The 16,070-nt window shown below is 38.3% G+C and overlaps 2 non-coding genes across 2 annotated transcripts; both read right to left on the bottom strand.

Annotated features, from left to right (window-relative positions):
• Nucleotides 1-1,730: 1,730 nt before the first annotated feature.
• On the bottom strand, nucleotides 1,731-1,909 carry LOC138914116 (5.8S ribosomal RNA). Its single transcript, XR_011419994.1, has one exon. It is a non-coding gene; the product is annotated as a 5.8S ribosomal RNA (ribosomal RNA).
• Nucleotides 1,910-2,531: 622 nt separating this feature from the next.
• LOC138914117 (small subunit ribosomal RNA) lies at nucleotides 2,532-4,526 on the bottom strand. Its single transcript, XR_011419995.1, has one exon. It is a non-coding gene; the product is annotated as a small subunit ribosomal RNA (ribosomal RNA).
• Nucleotides 4,527-16,070: the final 11,544 nt, after the last annotated feature.

Here is a 16,070-nt window from a genome sequence, read left to right on the forward strand (position 1 = left end):
TACCAAAAGTGGCCACTGGGCACATTATATCATAACCTTAAACTTCATATCAAGAAAGTTAAGTTCTTACCCATTTAAAGTTTGAGAATAGGTTAAGATCGTTTCGACCCTAAGGCCTCTAATCATTCGCTTTACCAGATAAGATTATTTTATATAATATTAAAATGCACCAGCTATCCTGAGGGAAACTTCGGAAGGAACCAGCTACTAGATGGTTCGATTGGTCTTTCGCCCTCTATACTCAATTCTGACAATCGATTTGCACGTCAGAACTGTTTCGGTATTCCATCAGGGTTTCCCCTGACTTCAACCTGATCAAGTCTAGTTCACCATCTTTCGGGTCACAGCATATATGCTCAAGGTACGTTCCAGTTAGAGGCATAAATAATATAAATATCATTATACATAACTATATAGAACGCCCCGGGATTGTGTTAATTAGCTATAAATAGTTAAAAAACTAATCCCATTATTAGTCAAGTTAATTACGCTATTAGGTTTTATATCCCAATAACTTGCACATATGTTAGACTCCTTGGTCCGTGTTTCAAGACGGGTCCCGAAGGTATCCTGAATCTTTCGCATTGTTAATCCTACAAGTGCATATAATAAACACAAAAATCAATGATAATCATGCCATTATATAATTCCGAAAAATTAACGCACTGTATTCATATAAATCTATCAGCACTTTATCAAATTAATAACATTTATTCTGTGTTAAAATGCAAGCAATTTAATTTGAATAAACTATAAGTTATATTTTATGATAAATTTGGTATGCTAATAGATTACAATGTCCTTATATGGAAAAAATGCACACTATTATCATAATATTGTTTAAATATTACAATTTTAATGATGAATTTTCCATAACGGATATTCAGGTTCATCGGGCTTAACCTCTAAGCAGTTTCACGTACTGTTTAACTCTCTATTCAGAGTTCTTTTCAACTTTCCCTCACGGTACTTGTTTACTATCGGTCTCATGGTTATATTTCGTTTTAGAGGGCGTTTACCACCCACTTAGTGCTGCACTATCAAGCAACACGACTCTTTGGAAACATCATCTAGTAATCATTAACGTTATACGGGCCTGGCACCCTCTATGGGTAAATGGCCTCATTTAAGAAGGACTTAAATCGTTAATTTCTCATACTAGAATATTGACGCTCCATACACTGCATCTCACATTTGCCATATAGACAAAGTGACTTAGTGCTGAACTGATTTCTTTTCGCTCGCCGCTACTAAGAAAATCCTTGTTAGTTTCTTTTCCTCCCCTAATTAATATGCTTAAATTCAGGGGGTAGTCCCATATGAGTTGAGGTTGTATATAACTTTTATTTGCAATTAATTCTTTATATATAATGATAAAACATTTTATTAAATTCGTTTAAAGCTGACGTATATATATATTAATGGCATTTATTTGTAACGAATTAACGAAGAATAATAATATTGTCAACGTTTTTCATATTTCAAATCATTAATAAGAGACAATTCTAGATATATTTTATGCTAGACATTTCTCAGTATTATTTGATTGAAAAAGAAAATATTCCTCTTCGTTTTTCTCAAAGTTTAATTACTATTGTGAGATAATGTTTTTCATATATTTGTTAATATTATGAATAAAATAATTAAATTATTTTTATCCAATAATATACCATATGCTTATACAATTTTATTATAAAATTTGTATAAACAACTTAATTAGCATAGTCTTACAACCCTCAACCATATGTAGTCCAAGCAGCACTATAAAATTAATTAAAGTACATAACAGCATGGACTGCGATATGCGTTCAAAATGTCGATGTTCATGTGTCCTGCAGTTCACACGATGACGCACAGTTTGCTGCGTTCTTCATCGACCCATGAGCCGAGTGATCCACCGCTTAGAGTTTTATAATATTGGTTTTAAATTTGGTCAAATATGTTTTTATTGAAAGAAATTAAAAATACACCATTTTACTGGCATATATCAATTCCTTCAATAAATGTATTTTATACCTAAAATAAATGCTGCGAAATGTCTTAGTTTTATATAAACAATATATATCAAAGTATTATTTGTAATGGCATTTGTTTGTTAATATATATTGATAATTTTATATAAAACATTAACCTGAAACCAGGTACAACATTGTATATTTTAGGTTGTTGCATTATCCAATGTATGATCATCATCAAATTAGTTGGCCAATACATCTCGCAACGCGTGTATATTATGGTCCATATACACACAAAAGTTTATAATAAATATATAAAATATATTTTATTATATTAATAATTCGATTTGCTTGTTCGAATTTTATGTTTGTTTCTATTTAATTTATTTGTAATAATATTATATTATTACAATATTTCGATTTGCTTGTTCGAAATTTATTTGATCTTTTACTTTTAAGATCATATTTTTGGTATAATTATTATTATAATTATTATGTATATATATATATATATTGGTAATTTGTATTAAATTTGTATTAACAAATTTTTTTATTAACGGTAAGGATATTATACAATAATGATCCTTCCGCAGGTTCACCTACGGAAACCTTGTTACGACTTTTACTTCCTCTAAATAATCAAGTTCGGTCAACTTTTGCGAAACAACCGTAACACACAAGGCGTCACAGTGATCACGTCCGGAGACCTCACTAAATAATTCAATCGGTAGTAGCGACGGGCGGTATGTACAAAGGGCAGGGACGTAATCAATGCGAGTTAATGACTCACACTTACTGGGAATTCCAAGTTCATGTGAACAGTTTCAGTTCACAATCCCAAGCATGAAAGTGGTTCAGCGGTTTACCCGGACCTCTCGGTCTAGGAAATACACGTTGATACTTTCATTGTAGCGCGCGTGCAGCCCAGGACATCTAAGGGCATCACAGACCTGTTATTGCTCAATCTCATTATTGCTAGACGCAATTTGTCCATTTAAGAAGCTAGTGTCCTTATAATGGGACAAACCAACAGGTACGGCTCCACTTATATAAACACATTCAAACACAATAAACATTTTACTGCCACCATGAATGAAGGCTATATAAGCTTCAACACCATAATCCTGAAGATATCTATTTAATATATTTGAGTCTCGTTCGTTATCGGAATTAACCAGACAAATCACTCCACGAACTAAGAACGGCCATGCACCACCACCCATAGATTCGAGAAAGAGCTATCAATCTGTCTTACACACTTATGTTCGGACCTGGTAAGTTTTCCCGTGTTGAGTCAAATTAAGCCGCAGGCTCCACTCCTGGTGGTGCCCTTCCGTCAATTCCTTTAAGTTTCAGCTTTGCAACCATACTTCCCCCGGAGCCCAAAAGCTTTGGTTTCCCGGGAAGCGACTGAGAGAGCCATAAAAGTAGCTACACCCAATTGCTAGCTGGCATCGTTTATGGTTAGAACTAGGGCGGTATCTGATCGCCTTCGAACCTCTAACTTTCGTTCTTGATTAATGAAAACATCTTTGGCAAATGCTTTCGCTTAAGTTAGTCTTACGACGGTCCAAGAATTTCACCTCTCGCGTCGTAATACTAATGCCCCCAAACTGCTTCTATTAATCATTACCTCTTGATCTGAAAACCAATGAAAGCAGAACAGAGGTCTTATTTCATTATCCCATGCACAGAATATTCAGGCATTTGAAGCCTGCTTTAAGCACTCTAATTTGTTCAAAGTAATTGTACCGGCCCACAATAACACTCGTTTAAGAGCACTAATGCAGGTTTTTAAATAGGAGGAACATATGAAAAAATACAAGTATTTAAACACATATAAGAACTCCACCGGTAATACGCTTACATACATAAAGGTATAGTACTAACCACAATTGTAAGTTGTACTACCCGTATGAAGCACAAGTTCAACTACGAACGTTTTAACCGCAACAACTTTAATATACGCTATTGGAGCTGGAATTACCGCGGCTGCTGGCACCAGACTTGCCCTCCAATTGGTCCTTGTTAAAGGATTTAAAGTGTACTCATTCCAATTACAGGGCCTCGGATATGAGTCCTGTATTGTTATTTTTCGTCACTACCTCCCCGAGCTGGGAGTGGGTAATTTACGCGCCTGCTGCCTTCCTTAGATGTGGTAGCCGTTTCTCAGGCTCCCTCTCCGGTATCGAACCCTGATTCCCCGTTACCCGTTGCAACCATGGTAGTCCTAGATACTACCATCAAAAGTTGATAGGGCAGACATTTGAAAGATCTGTCGTCGGTACAAGACCATACGATCTGCATGTTATCTAGAGTTCAACCAATATAACGATCTTGCGATCGCTTGGTTTTAGCCTAATAAAAGCACATGTCCCATAAGGTTCATGTTTTAATTGCATGTATTAGCTCTAGAATTACCACAGTTATCCAAGTAACTGTTAACGATCTAAGGAACCATAACTGATATAATGAGCCTTTTGCGGTTTCACTTTTAATTCGTGTGTACTTAGACATGCATGGCTTAATCTTTGAGACAAGCATATAACTACTGGCAGGATCAACCAGAATAATGTTTTCGTTCATATTTCATTCATATTTTTTGAATAGAAATTAGTAATATAAATATAATAGATTTTATTTCCATATTATATGTTCGTTTTTTCTTAAATATTGATTTTAATTCAATATTTTTTTTTTGCTTTGTGAAATAATTCTATTTTAATTCGAATACGGCCATTTTTATATGGCATTCGTATACGTTCTTTAATTTTTACTTGTTTCGCCACTAATATAACAAGTTTATAATTGATGTTAAAGAAAAAGTACAACTTTTTTATAACACAATTTTCAATATATATTGTTCTTTCTATAAGTTTTTATTATATTATATATACATATTTCATTCTAAAATATCATTTTTGTTCAACATACATAATTATTGTATCCACACATGTACAATTTTTGTTTAACCAATATAAATATTGAGTTAAATCATTTGCATTTTGATGATAAATTTAAAATTTATCTTTTCCATATAACTCTCTGGTAATATATGATATAAAACCGAGCGCATATGAAATTATTTTGATCACTAATATTGCAATTATATTTTATTATAATGCTTTTTGTAAACACATTGTACCGGCAAGCGATACTCTGTGCCCAAACGACAGGGGATATAATAATTTAATATAAATTATCATATATACCTGCCACCAAAGATTAACGATAAAAGTCGGAAACAATTTGTTATTCTATATATAATAGAAACTTGACCTCTGTTTCACCTTATTATCATGGGTTTATAATATTAACCGCGTAGCCAAGTCTTAATTTCATTTAAGAAACAAATTTATACGGATAATATTTTGATTTTAATATATGTTGTTCTATTGATAACAAAAGTATATATTATAATATATTTTGTTCAATAGTAGATGGACTACTTACTGTACCATCCTTATTTTTTATTATTATTGATATACATTATATTGACAACAGCATATGATATTCATATGGTTTGTTCAATAATTAATTGGTGGACAACCACTGACCATCCTATAGTAGTTTTTGGCCACGACGTCTAAATATCGAAATTATTTAATTCCGTTTGCCACCCATACGATAGATATTAACTATCTATAATAATAATGTGTACGCATAAAATATTATATGTATATATATAGACCAACAGACAAGCACTTCACCCTATAGTAGTTTTTGGCCACGACGTCTATATATCGGGCATATTTAATTCTCTTTGCCACCCAACCAAAGATATTCACTTTTTTATATAAAGTATTATTTGATCATATTAATATAACCAATTATTTCTGCCATATTCATATAATTTCTTTATGAATTATTTTTTGGTCATATCCATATAATCTATATGCCGTATCCATATAATGAATACGGCATATCCATACAACTAGCCATATTTGTATGTCAATGTATATTTTATTATACATTTTTTTTCTTTATACATATAATATGGTATTTCCATATCGCTATAATTGAATTATATGTATAAGATATCATTTATATATAGCATTGCCAAAATAATATGATAAACATAAATTTTGAACAATACGGCCGGTCGGCGAGCACTGCCTCCCTATATATGTTTTTGGCCACGACGTCTAAATATTGGGTATTTTTCGTACTGCGGCCCCGGTGTATGTAAATTGGGCATATTTCGTACTGATGCCAACATATCTATATGACTCATTATTTTCTTCCATATCAATATAACTTCTTTTATTTCCATATTCAAGTAATTTCTTTATTTGCCATATCAATATAAAATATTTTTTGGTCATATTTATATAATCTATATGCCGTATCCATATAATGAATACGGCATATCCATACAACTAGCCATATTTGTATGTCAATGTATATTTTATTATACATTTTTTTTCTTTATACATATAATATGGTATTTCCATATCGCTATAATTGAATTATATGTATAAGATATCATTTATATATAGCATTGCCAAAATAATATGATAAACATAAATTTTGAACAATACGGCCGGTCGGCGAGCACTGCCTCCCTATATATGTTTTTGGCCACGACGTCTAAATATTGGGTATTTTTCGTACTGCGGCCCCGGTGTATGTAAATTGGGCATATTTCGTACTGATGCCAACATATCTATATGACTCATTATTTTCTTCCATATCAATATAACTTCTTTTATTTCCATATTCAAGTAATTTCTTTATTTGCCATATCAATATAAAATATTTTTTGGTCATATTTATATAATCTATATGCCGTATCCATATAATGAATACGGCATATCCATACAACTAGCCATATTTGTATGTCAATGTATATTTTATTATACATTTTTTTTCTTTATACATATAATATGGTATTTCCATATCGCTATAATTGAATTATATGTATAAGATATCATTTATATATAGCATTGCCAAAATAATATGATAAACATAAATTTTGAACAATACGGCCGGTCGGCGAGCACTGCCTCCCTATATATGTTTTTGGCCACGACGTCTAAATATTGGGTATTTTTCGTACTGCGGCCCCGGTATATGTAAATTGGGCATATTTCGTACTGATGCCAACATATCTATATGACTCATTATTTTCTTCCATATCAATATAACTTCTTTTATTTCCATATTCAAGTAATTTCTTTATTTGCCATATCAATATAAAATATTTTTTGGTCATATTTATATAATCTATATGCCGTATCCATATAATGAATACGGCATATCCATACAACTAGCCATATTTGTATGTCAATGTATATTTTATTATACATTTTTTTTCTTTATGCATATAATATGGTATTTCCATATTGCTATAATTGAATTATATGTATAAGATATCATTTATATATAGCATTGCCAAAATAATATGATAAACATAAATTTTGAACAATACGGCCGGTCGGCGAGCACTGCCTCCCTATATATGTTTTTGGCCACGACGTCTAAATATTGGGTATTTTTCGTACTGCGGCCCCGGTGTATGTAAATTGGGCATATTTCGTACTGATGCCAACATATCTATATGACTCATTATTTTCTTCCATATCAATATAACTTCTTTTATTTCCATATTCAAGTAATTTCTTTATTTGCCATATCAATATAAAATATTTTTTGGTCATATTTATATAATCTATATGCCGTATCCATATAATGAATACGGCATATCCATACAACTAGCCATATTTGTATGTCAATGTATATTTTATTATACATTTTTTTTCTTTATACATATAATATGGTATTTCCATATCGCTATAATTGAATTATATGTATAAGATATCATTTATATATAGCATTGCCAAAATAATATGATAAACATAAATTTTGAACAATACGGCCGGTCGGCGAGCACTGCCTCCCTATATATGTTTTTGGCCACGACGTCTAAATATTGAGTATTTATCGTACTGCGGCTCCGGTGTATGTAAATTGGGCATATTTCGTACTGATGCCACCATATCCATATAACTTATTTTTTGTTCTATATCTATATAATTAATTTTTTTTCCATACCTATAACTATTAAACTAATTTTTTTCCATATCCATACTTGAACTTATTATTTTTCCCATATCCATATAACTCGTTTTTTCCATATCCACACTAGAATTTAGTATTTATCCCATATCCATATAAATCATTATTTACCATATCAATATAAATAATATTTTTCCATATTCATACTAGAACTTATTATTTCTTTAATATTCATATAACTCAATATTTTTTCATATCCATACTAGAACTTATTCTTTTTCCCATATCCATACTAGAACTTATAAATTTTCCCATATTCATATAACTAATTTTTTTCATATCCATACTAGAACATTATATTTTTGCCATATCTCTACAACTCATTTTATTCCATATCCATATTAGAACTTATTATTTCTTAAATATCCATATAACTTAATATTTTTCCATATCCATACCAGAACTTTTTATTTTTCCCATATCCATAGAACTAATTTTTTTCATATCCATACTAGAACCTAATTTTCTTCCTATATCCATATAACTTATTATTTACTATTACAATATAATTAATTTTTTCCATATCCATACTAGAGCTTATTATCTCTTCAATATCCATAAAACTCAATATTTTTTCATATCCATACTAGAACTGATTATTTTTCCCATATCCATACTAGAACTCAGTATTCTTCCCATATCCATACTACAACTTAGTATTTTTCCCATATGCATATAACTCATTATTTAGCATATCAATATAACTAATTTTTTTCCATATCCATACTAGAACTTATTATTTCTTTAATATCCATATAACTCAATATTTTTTTATATCCATACTAGAACTTATTATTTTTCCCATATCCATACTAGAACTTATAAATTTTCCCATATTCATATAACTAATTTTTTTTATATCCATACTAGTACATTAAATTTTTTGCCATATCTATATAACTCATTTTATTCCATATCCATACTAGAACTTATTATTTCTTTAATATCCATATAACTCAATATTTTTTCATATCCATACTAGAACTTATCATTTTTCCCATATTCATATAACTCATTTTTCCATATCCATACTAGAACTCTGTATTCTTTTCCATATCCATATAACTCATTTTTTTTTCATATCCATACTAGAACTTATTATTTTTCCCATATCCACATAACTCATTTTTTTCATATCCATACTAGAACTTGTTATTTTTCCCATATCCATATAACTCATTTTTTTCATATCCATACTAGAACTTAATATTATTTTCATATCCATATAACTCATGTTTGGACTTGGAATATTTTTATACACGTCACTAATAGGATGACGATTCAATCATCTATTTTAAGAGGAACATTGACTTGCATATGTCTTTTACTTGCATGTTCGGACTTAGAATATTTTTATACACGTCACTAATAGGATGACGATTCAGTTGGCTACCTTAAGAGGTACATATACTTGCATATGTCTCTTACTTGTATGTTCGGACTTAGAATATTTTTATACACGTCACTAATAGGATGACGATTCAGTTGGCTACCTTAAGAGGTACATATACTTGCATATGTCTCTTACTTGTATGTTCGGACTTAGAATATTTTTATACACGTCACTAATAGGATGACGATTCAGTTGGCTACCTTAAGAGGTACATATACTTGCATATGTCTCTTATTTGCATGTTCGGACTTAGAATATTTTTATACGCGTCACTAATAGGATGACGATTCAGTTGGCTACCTTAAGAGGTACATATACTTGCATATGTCTCTTATTTGCATGTTCGGACTTAGAATATTTGTATACGCGTCACTAATAGGATGACGATTCAGTTGGCTACCTTAAGAGGTACATATACTTGCATATGTCTCTTACTTGTATGTTCGGACTTAGAATATTTGTATACACGTCACTAATAGGATGACGATTCAGTTGGCTACCTTAAGAAGTACATATACTTGCATATGTCTCTTATTTGCATGTTCGGACTTAGAATATTTGTATACGCGTCACTAATAGGATGACGATTCAGTTGGCTACCTTAAGAGGTACATATACTTGCATATGTCTCTTACTTGTATGTTCGGACTTAGAATATTTTTATACGCGTCACTAATAGGATGACGATACATATGGCTACCATTGTTAAATATATTTAAATAAAATTTATTTAAATATAATTATTATTTTATATATATATATTTTATATATATATATATTCTGACTTAAAAAAGCCAAACAAAATAAACACAATTAAATTTATGTTTATTATCGAATCATCAAGCAAAGGATAAGCTTCAGTGGATCGCAGTATGGCAGCTGCTCAACCACTTACAACACCTTGCCTGTTACAAAAGTCGTTTACAATTGATTCTAGGCTTTGTCATTGTATTAAATAATGCTTTTATATGTAACTAGCGCGGCATCAGGTGATCGAAGATCCTCCCAATTTACTATGTTACAAATTACATTGGCATCACATCCATTGTCGTTTATAAAGTAAATTATAAACTTTAAATGGTTTAGAAGCCATACAATGCAAATTGCCCCTTATTTATCATTGCAGTCCAGCACGGATACGACCTTAGAGGCGTTCAGGCATAATCCAACGGACGTAGCGTCATACCACTGTTCGCTCGAACAAGTATTGTGCCATTGGTCCGTACCTGCGGTTCCTCTCGTACTACGCAGGAATGCTGTCGCAACAACGTTTTGTCATTAGTAGGGTAAAACTAACCTGTCTCACGACGGTCTAAACCCAGCTCACGTTCCCTTGCATGGGTGAACAATCCAACGCTTGGTGAATTTTGCTTCACAATGATAGGAAGAGCCGACATCGAAGGATCAAAAAGCGACGTCGCTATGAACGCTTGGCCGCCACAAGCCAGTTATCCCTATGGTAACTTTTCTGACACCTCTTGTTAAAAACTCTTTAAACCAAAAGGATCGATAGGCCGAGCTTTTGCTGTCCCTGTGTGTACTGAACACCGAGATCAAGTCAGCATTTGCCCTTTTGCTCTATGTGTGGTTTCTGTCCGCACTGAGCTGGCCTTGGGACACCTCCGTTATTATTTGAGAGATGTACCGCCCCAGTCAAACTCCCTACCTGGCAATGTCCTTGAATTGGATCATACCTGAGTAATTGGAGTTATACCAAATTTTCAAATCAAAAATACATAAATGCACCGTTTTATTAAAGAATTTGTTTGCGATTATATAACAAACTCGTGATACTTTGATCAAGAAGCTTGCATCAAAACCCAATACCATAAGATATAATAAATATATCCGTATAATGGCTAGGAAATGATACACGTTCCATTTAATCAAGTAAGTAAGGAAACAATAAGAGTAGTGGTATTTCATTGACGATACCAAACCGAAGTCTAATATCTCCCACTTATTCTACACCTCTTATGTCTCCTTACACTGCCAGATTAGAGTCAAGCTCAAAAGGGTCTTCTTTCCCCGCTAATTATTCCAAGCCCGTTCCCTTGGCTGTGGTTTCGCTAGATAGTAGATAGGGACAGGTGTCCATCGGATCCCTCCGAAGCTTATTTAACGTGGCGTGTTCCACACTGAAGGGATTACAACCACGGCACTCTTATACACCCACAAGTGAGTGTATAGTGCAATGTGTCTAGGTTAAGCGCCAGACCAACGCCCCGGACTAGAAGCTATAGCTATGTACATAGCAACCACCCCGGTAGCAATTTGAATGCTTACTTGTCGGGCAAGCATTCCCCCTTGCTGAGGAGCAGGATCTATCTAAATCCCTACTGATCTTTGGGTCACAGCACCCGAGTTGTATGACGCAACTCCACGTCGAGCCCGAAGGCTCTACCCGCGATATGGGTGTCAACCACAGCCACCACGATACTCCCACTAGGGGGCCGACCTCAATGAGCAGCCTTGGAACTGCTCAACCCGTGGTACCGAAATTACAGGCTCGGTAGGCCTCACCCCTTAAGCTCCGACAAGCTCGGATGGGGCACCCATGCCATATTAGTCGCCTCCTACGACAAGCTATGACAAGCTGTGGTAGAATTCTTCGCCGCTAGCCACACAGCAGGGGTGAGTTGGGCTAGAGCCCAGCGCCTGTGGTTCGCCTTCCATCCGTCGTAGCCATCCTTCGCCTTAAAAAGGCAGCATCCGCGAAAACTTCTAGGAGACGCATCCGTTCTGGGGTCTCTAACTACTCCCGCGACGATCCATCTTCCTTGGTCCTGGACAATTCCGAGAGCATCGAGGTCACGCAATTCATTGTACAGCCGGCATTCACATAACACGTGAAGCCAGCTCTCGTCAACCTCCCCACATGAGCATGCGGTCGTGGTGCTGAGAGTCCTGTCGTGCAAGAATGCGTTTAGCGACCCGTGTCCTGTCAGTAAGAATCCGGCTTTTAGAGTAAAGACAAAGTCTTTCCTCTTGTAGACAAACGCTGCCTCTGGGAAGAATTCGCGAGTCACATGCCCGTGATCCGCGCTATCCCATCTGAGCTGCCACTCATTTAGCAGACGCTCGTCTAGCAGAGCCATCTTGTCCTTCCAGTTCATCCCGGTCATATCCAGTCCATGCAGCCAGTCGTTGGTATCCAGGGGGATTTCCTTCCGTAGTTTGAACTTCAAAGCAGACCGATGAGCGTCAAGATCCATTGGAGGAGCACCAGCAAGCACCTGCAGTGCCACGGTGGACACTGTGCGGCATACCGGTAGGCATCCCAAAAGGATGGTCCTCTGGCACGAGGTGAGGAGTTTTAGGGATTTACCCCTACTCACCGCCTTGTACCAGACCGAGGCACCAAAGAGTGCACATGGCATCATGAGTCCCCTATATATGGTCCTCTTTGCGCGGGAACTGAGTCCCCAATCGACTCGAAGCACCCGTGCTAGCCCCGCGGCGACTCCAGTCAGCCGATCTCGAATTGCCGAGATATGCGGGAGGAAACTCAACCGCTCGCCGACTAAGATGCCCAGGTACCGGTATTTTTCGACATACGGTAGGCTTGCTCCAGCAAAACGCACCGTTGGTCTCCTTCGTTGCGAAAGCTTCCCTTTCAGCAACATGATTGCCGTCTTGCTGGTGGACACGCTCACTCCAACTTCAGATCCCCAGGCTCCCACGATGCTCATCAACTGCTCGCCTTTTCGCTCCAGATCAGCACGGGAATTCCCGTCAACGAAAAGTAGCAAATCATCTGCATACGCGCTCACAGCACAATGTGGCTCTAGGCGCTGAAGCAGCACATCCATCAGAAGGTTCCAAATGAATGGACCACTAATGGACCCTTGCGGGCAGCCCCGTGTAACCGAGACTGTGGCTGCTTCATACCTGCTGATGATGCTTGCCCTTCGGCCGGAGAAATAGCTTTTCCACAAGCTTATCTCACGACAGCCGACGTCGACAAGCCGATCGAGCACTGCGCTCCACTCCACATTGTCGAATGCTCCCTTGAAATCGACAAAAATTCCAAGGACGTATTGCGACGTGGTGTTGTCAACTGTGGTTGTGGCATGCCTCCAGGCATCCTCCACGCAGCGTCCAGGCCGAAATCCAAATTGCCATCTGCAGCCATCCGGTAGCACATCCTTGAGTCGATTCACCATGAGTCCTTCGAGCACCTTTCCGAACACTGGCAAAAGGCATATGCCACGATAGGACGAAGGATCGCTCCTGTCCTTATCAGGCCCCTTTACCAGCGGTATCACTCTCGGGTGCTTCCACTCGTCAGGGAAGTATCCTTCCGAGAGGCATCGAGAGTACAGCGACGTCAGGTGTTCCGGAATGGCACGCCATACCTCCTTGACGATGCCACCCGTGATGCCATCCATACCCGGAGATCTCCGACTTTTCAGCCTGGAGACGCAGGTCGCCACCTCGAAGGATTCGAGAATTGGCGGGGCACCAGGGTGTACGTCCACGCGTGCAGTCGACTCCGCAACTGGAAAGAAGTGGCGAAGAAGCACGTTTGCGCAGTCGAGCCAATTTACGATAAGCGCGCCGTTCGACCGAAGACATCCGAGATCGGTTGTCTTCTTCCGGCCTCGGCATATTCGGTAGACGTGCCCCCATGGATCATCTTTGTGCCGTCCCACGAAGTCCCGCCAGTTTTGCTCCTTTGTCGTCAGGATAAGCTTCTTGTACTGGGCTGAAGCAAGCCTCAGACCAGCAACAAGTTGCACAGCATCATCGGTACCACTCCGACGAGCTTCCTGCAGCCTCCGCCTCAGTCTCCGAACCTCTTGGCGTTTGGTACTCAGTTCAGGATTCCACCATATTACTTTTCTCCTTTCTGCAGGCATCCTGCGCCCCATCACTCTGTCGCACACGTCCTGTACGGTAGAGCGGAGGGCAGACACTCGTTCGTCCAACGGCGATTCCTCCAGTTCCTCGAGACCTCTTGCTGCACTCCTTAGCTCCTCACCGAATCTTCGCCAACTTACATTGGAGAGTCTCCATTGCGGTACCGGAGCTAGGCTCTCAACGGCCCTATTGGGATCTGGAGTAACCTCAACAGTGATAATGTTGTGGTCACTGAGATCCCAGAAGTCGACTCTCCATTCGAACATAGCCCATGCTCGCGCTGCGTCGTTGGCGAAGGTCACGTCGATATCACTACTGGAGCGAATATTATCGAACGTGAACACCTGGCTGGCTGTGTTGAGCACACAGGCACCGCTTGCAATGATCCACTCGGTCAAGTGCTGTCCCCGTTCGCGACGATGACTATCTCCAGAGTTGGGTGGAGATTTACTAAACCACATGGGGGACACGGCGTTAGCATCTATTCCAAGGATTGTCGGTGTCGTGCTGGCCAGCAGCAGGACCGAATCCAGGTAGTCGGTGTAGGGCTCCAGAGCAGCTCTATGCCGGCAGTATGCGGAGGCCAGAAAGATAGTGCCGTATCTTCCCGTGACACTCACGCACACTCCGTACTCCGTCGTCAGGCTCTCGATGGGCATGCAGATGGCATTTGCATCATCCACTATGATTGCGGCTTTCCTCCTCTTGTCTGCGAAGACCCTCATCCCTCCAGGGAGTCCAGTCATTCTTCCAGCTGTGTCCACGTAGGGCTCCTGGACTAGTGCGAACAGGTGGCCAGCATCTCTCACCTGCTTGGCAAGCTCGATGAAAGCGCAACGGCCTTTGCCACAATTTGCTTGGATGAAGCTGAACATATTAATGTCTAGCTTGCACCCTTGCTATCACCGCGCCGTATATCGGGCAACCTCCTGAGAGCATATAATGTCCTGAGGGAAGCCCTTTATGCCGGCAGTTACGGCAATCCACCGGGTTACAACATTGTACCGCTTTGTGGCCATCCTGTCCGCACTGACGGCAGACCTGCTTCGTATACCTGCAGTTGTCAATCTTGTGGTCGAATCCCAGGCAATTATGGCAAGCGTAGGTGCGCACTTGCCGCCGACAGCGATAAGAGAACCACTTGATGTAAACTCTGCCACCATCTAGAAGGCTCAGCGCCTGGTCGTCTACTTCCAGTGTCACGTTAATTGTGGCACCGTTGGCAGTAGACCAGGGCTTTGTGGTCAAAACCACCGCTTTCTGAAACTGCTTCATCGACCAATCCTCAAAGTTTTTCTCTTTGAGTTCCAGCATAAATTCCTCGTGTCCTATGGTGGTGTCAACGTCTTGCACAATCACCCGAGGTTTTATAATCGGATTTCTCGACACCTTAAGGCCCACCTCAGCGAACTTTGCAGATGCGACAACTTTGGTCATTTCTGCTCGAGATGGCGTGCGAATAATAGCACCGCCTCTCTTCAGCTCACGCACCTCATGAACCCTAACGCCCAGGGCGGGCGCAACCTCCTTGCGGATTTTGTCCGCAATCTGCCTTCCCGAGAGGGTGGGATCGTCGCCGGCAACGACCGCTGACCACGTTTCGCGAATGTTCACGCTCCGTGGTGCGGCTACGGGGGGAGCAGGTTGGCCAACAAGATGCGCGCCTCTTGCAGCAGTAGTTGCATAGGAGGCAGCCGAGACGACCGGTGTTGGCGTTGGTTGTCTGCTTGCACGATCCTCGAGGACTCCAATGTGAATCATCATAGCACTGATAATCTCCT

Source organism: Drosophila takahashii, unplaced genomic scaffold (assembly GCF_030179915.1).
Source record: "Drosophila takahashii strain IR98-3 E-12201 unplaced genomic scaffold, DtakHiC1v2 scaffold_12, whole genome shotgun sequence".
Classification (NCBI taxonomy): domain Eukaryota; kingdom Metazoa; phylum Arthropoda; class Insecta; order Diptera; family Drosophilidae; genus Drosophila; species Drosophila takahashii.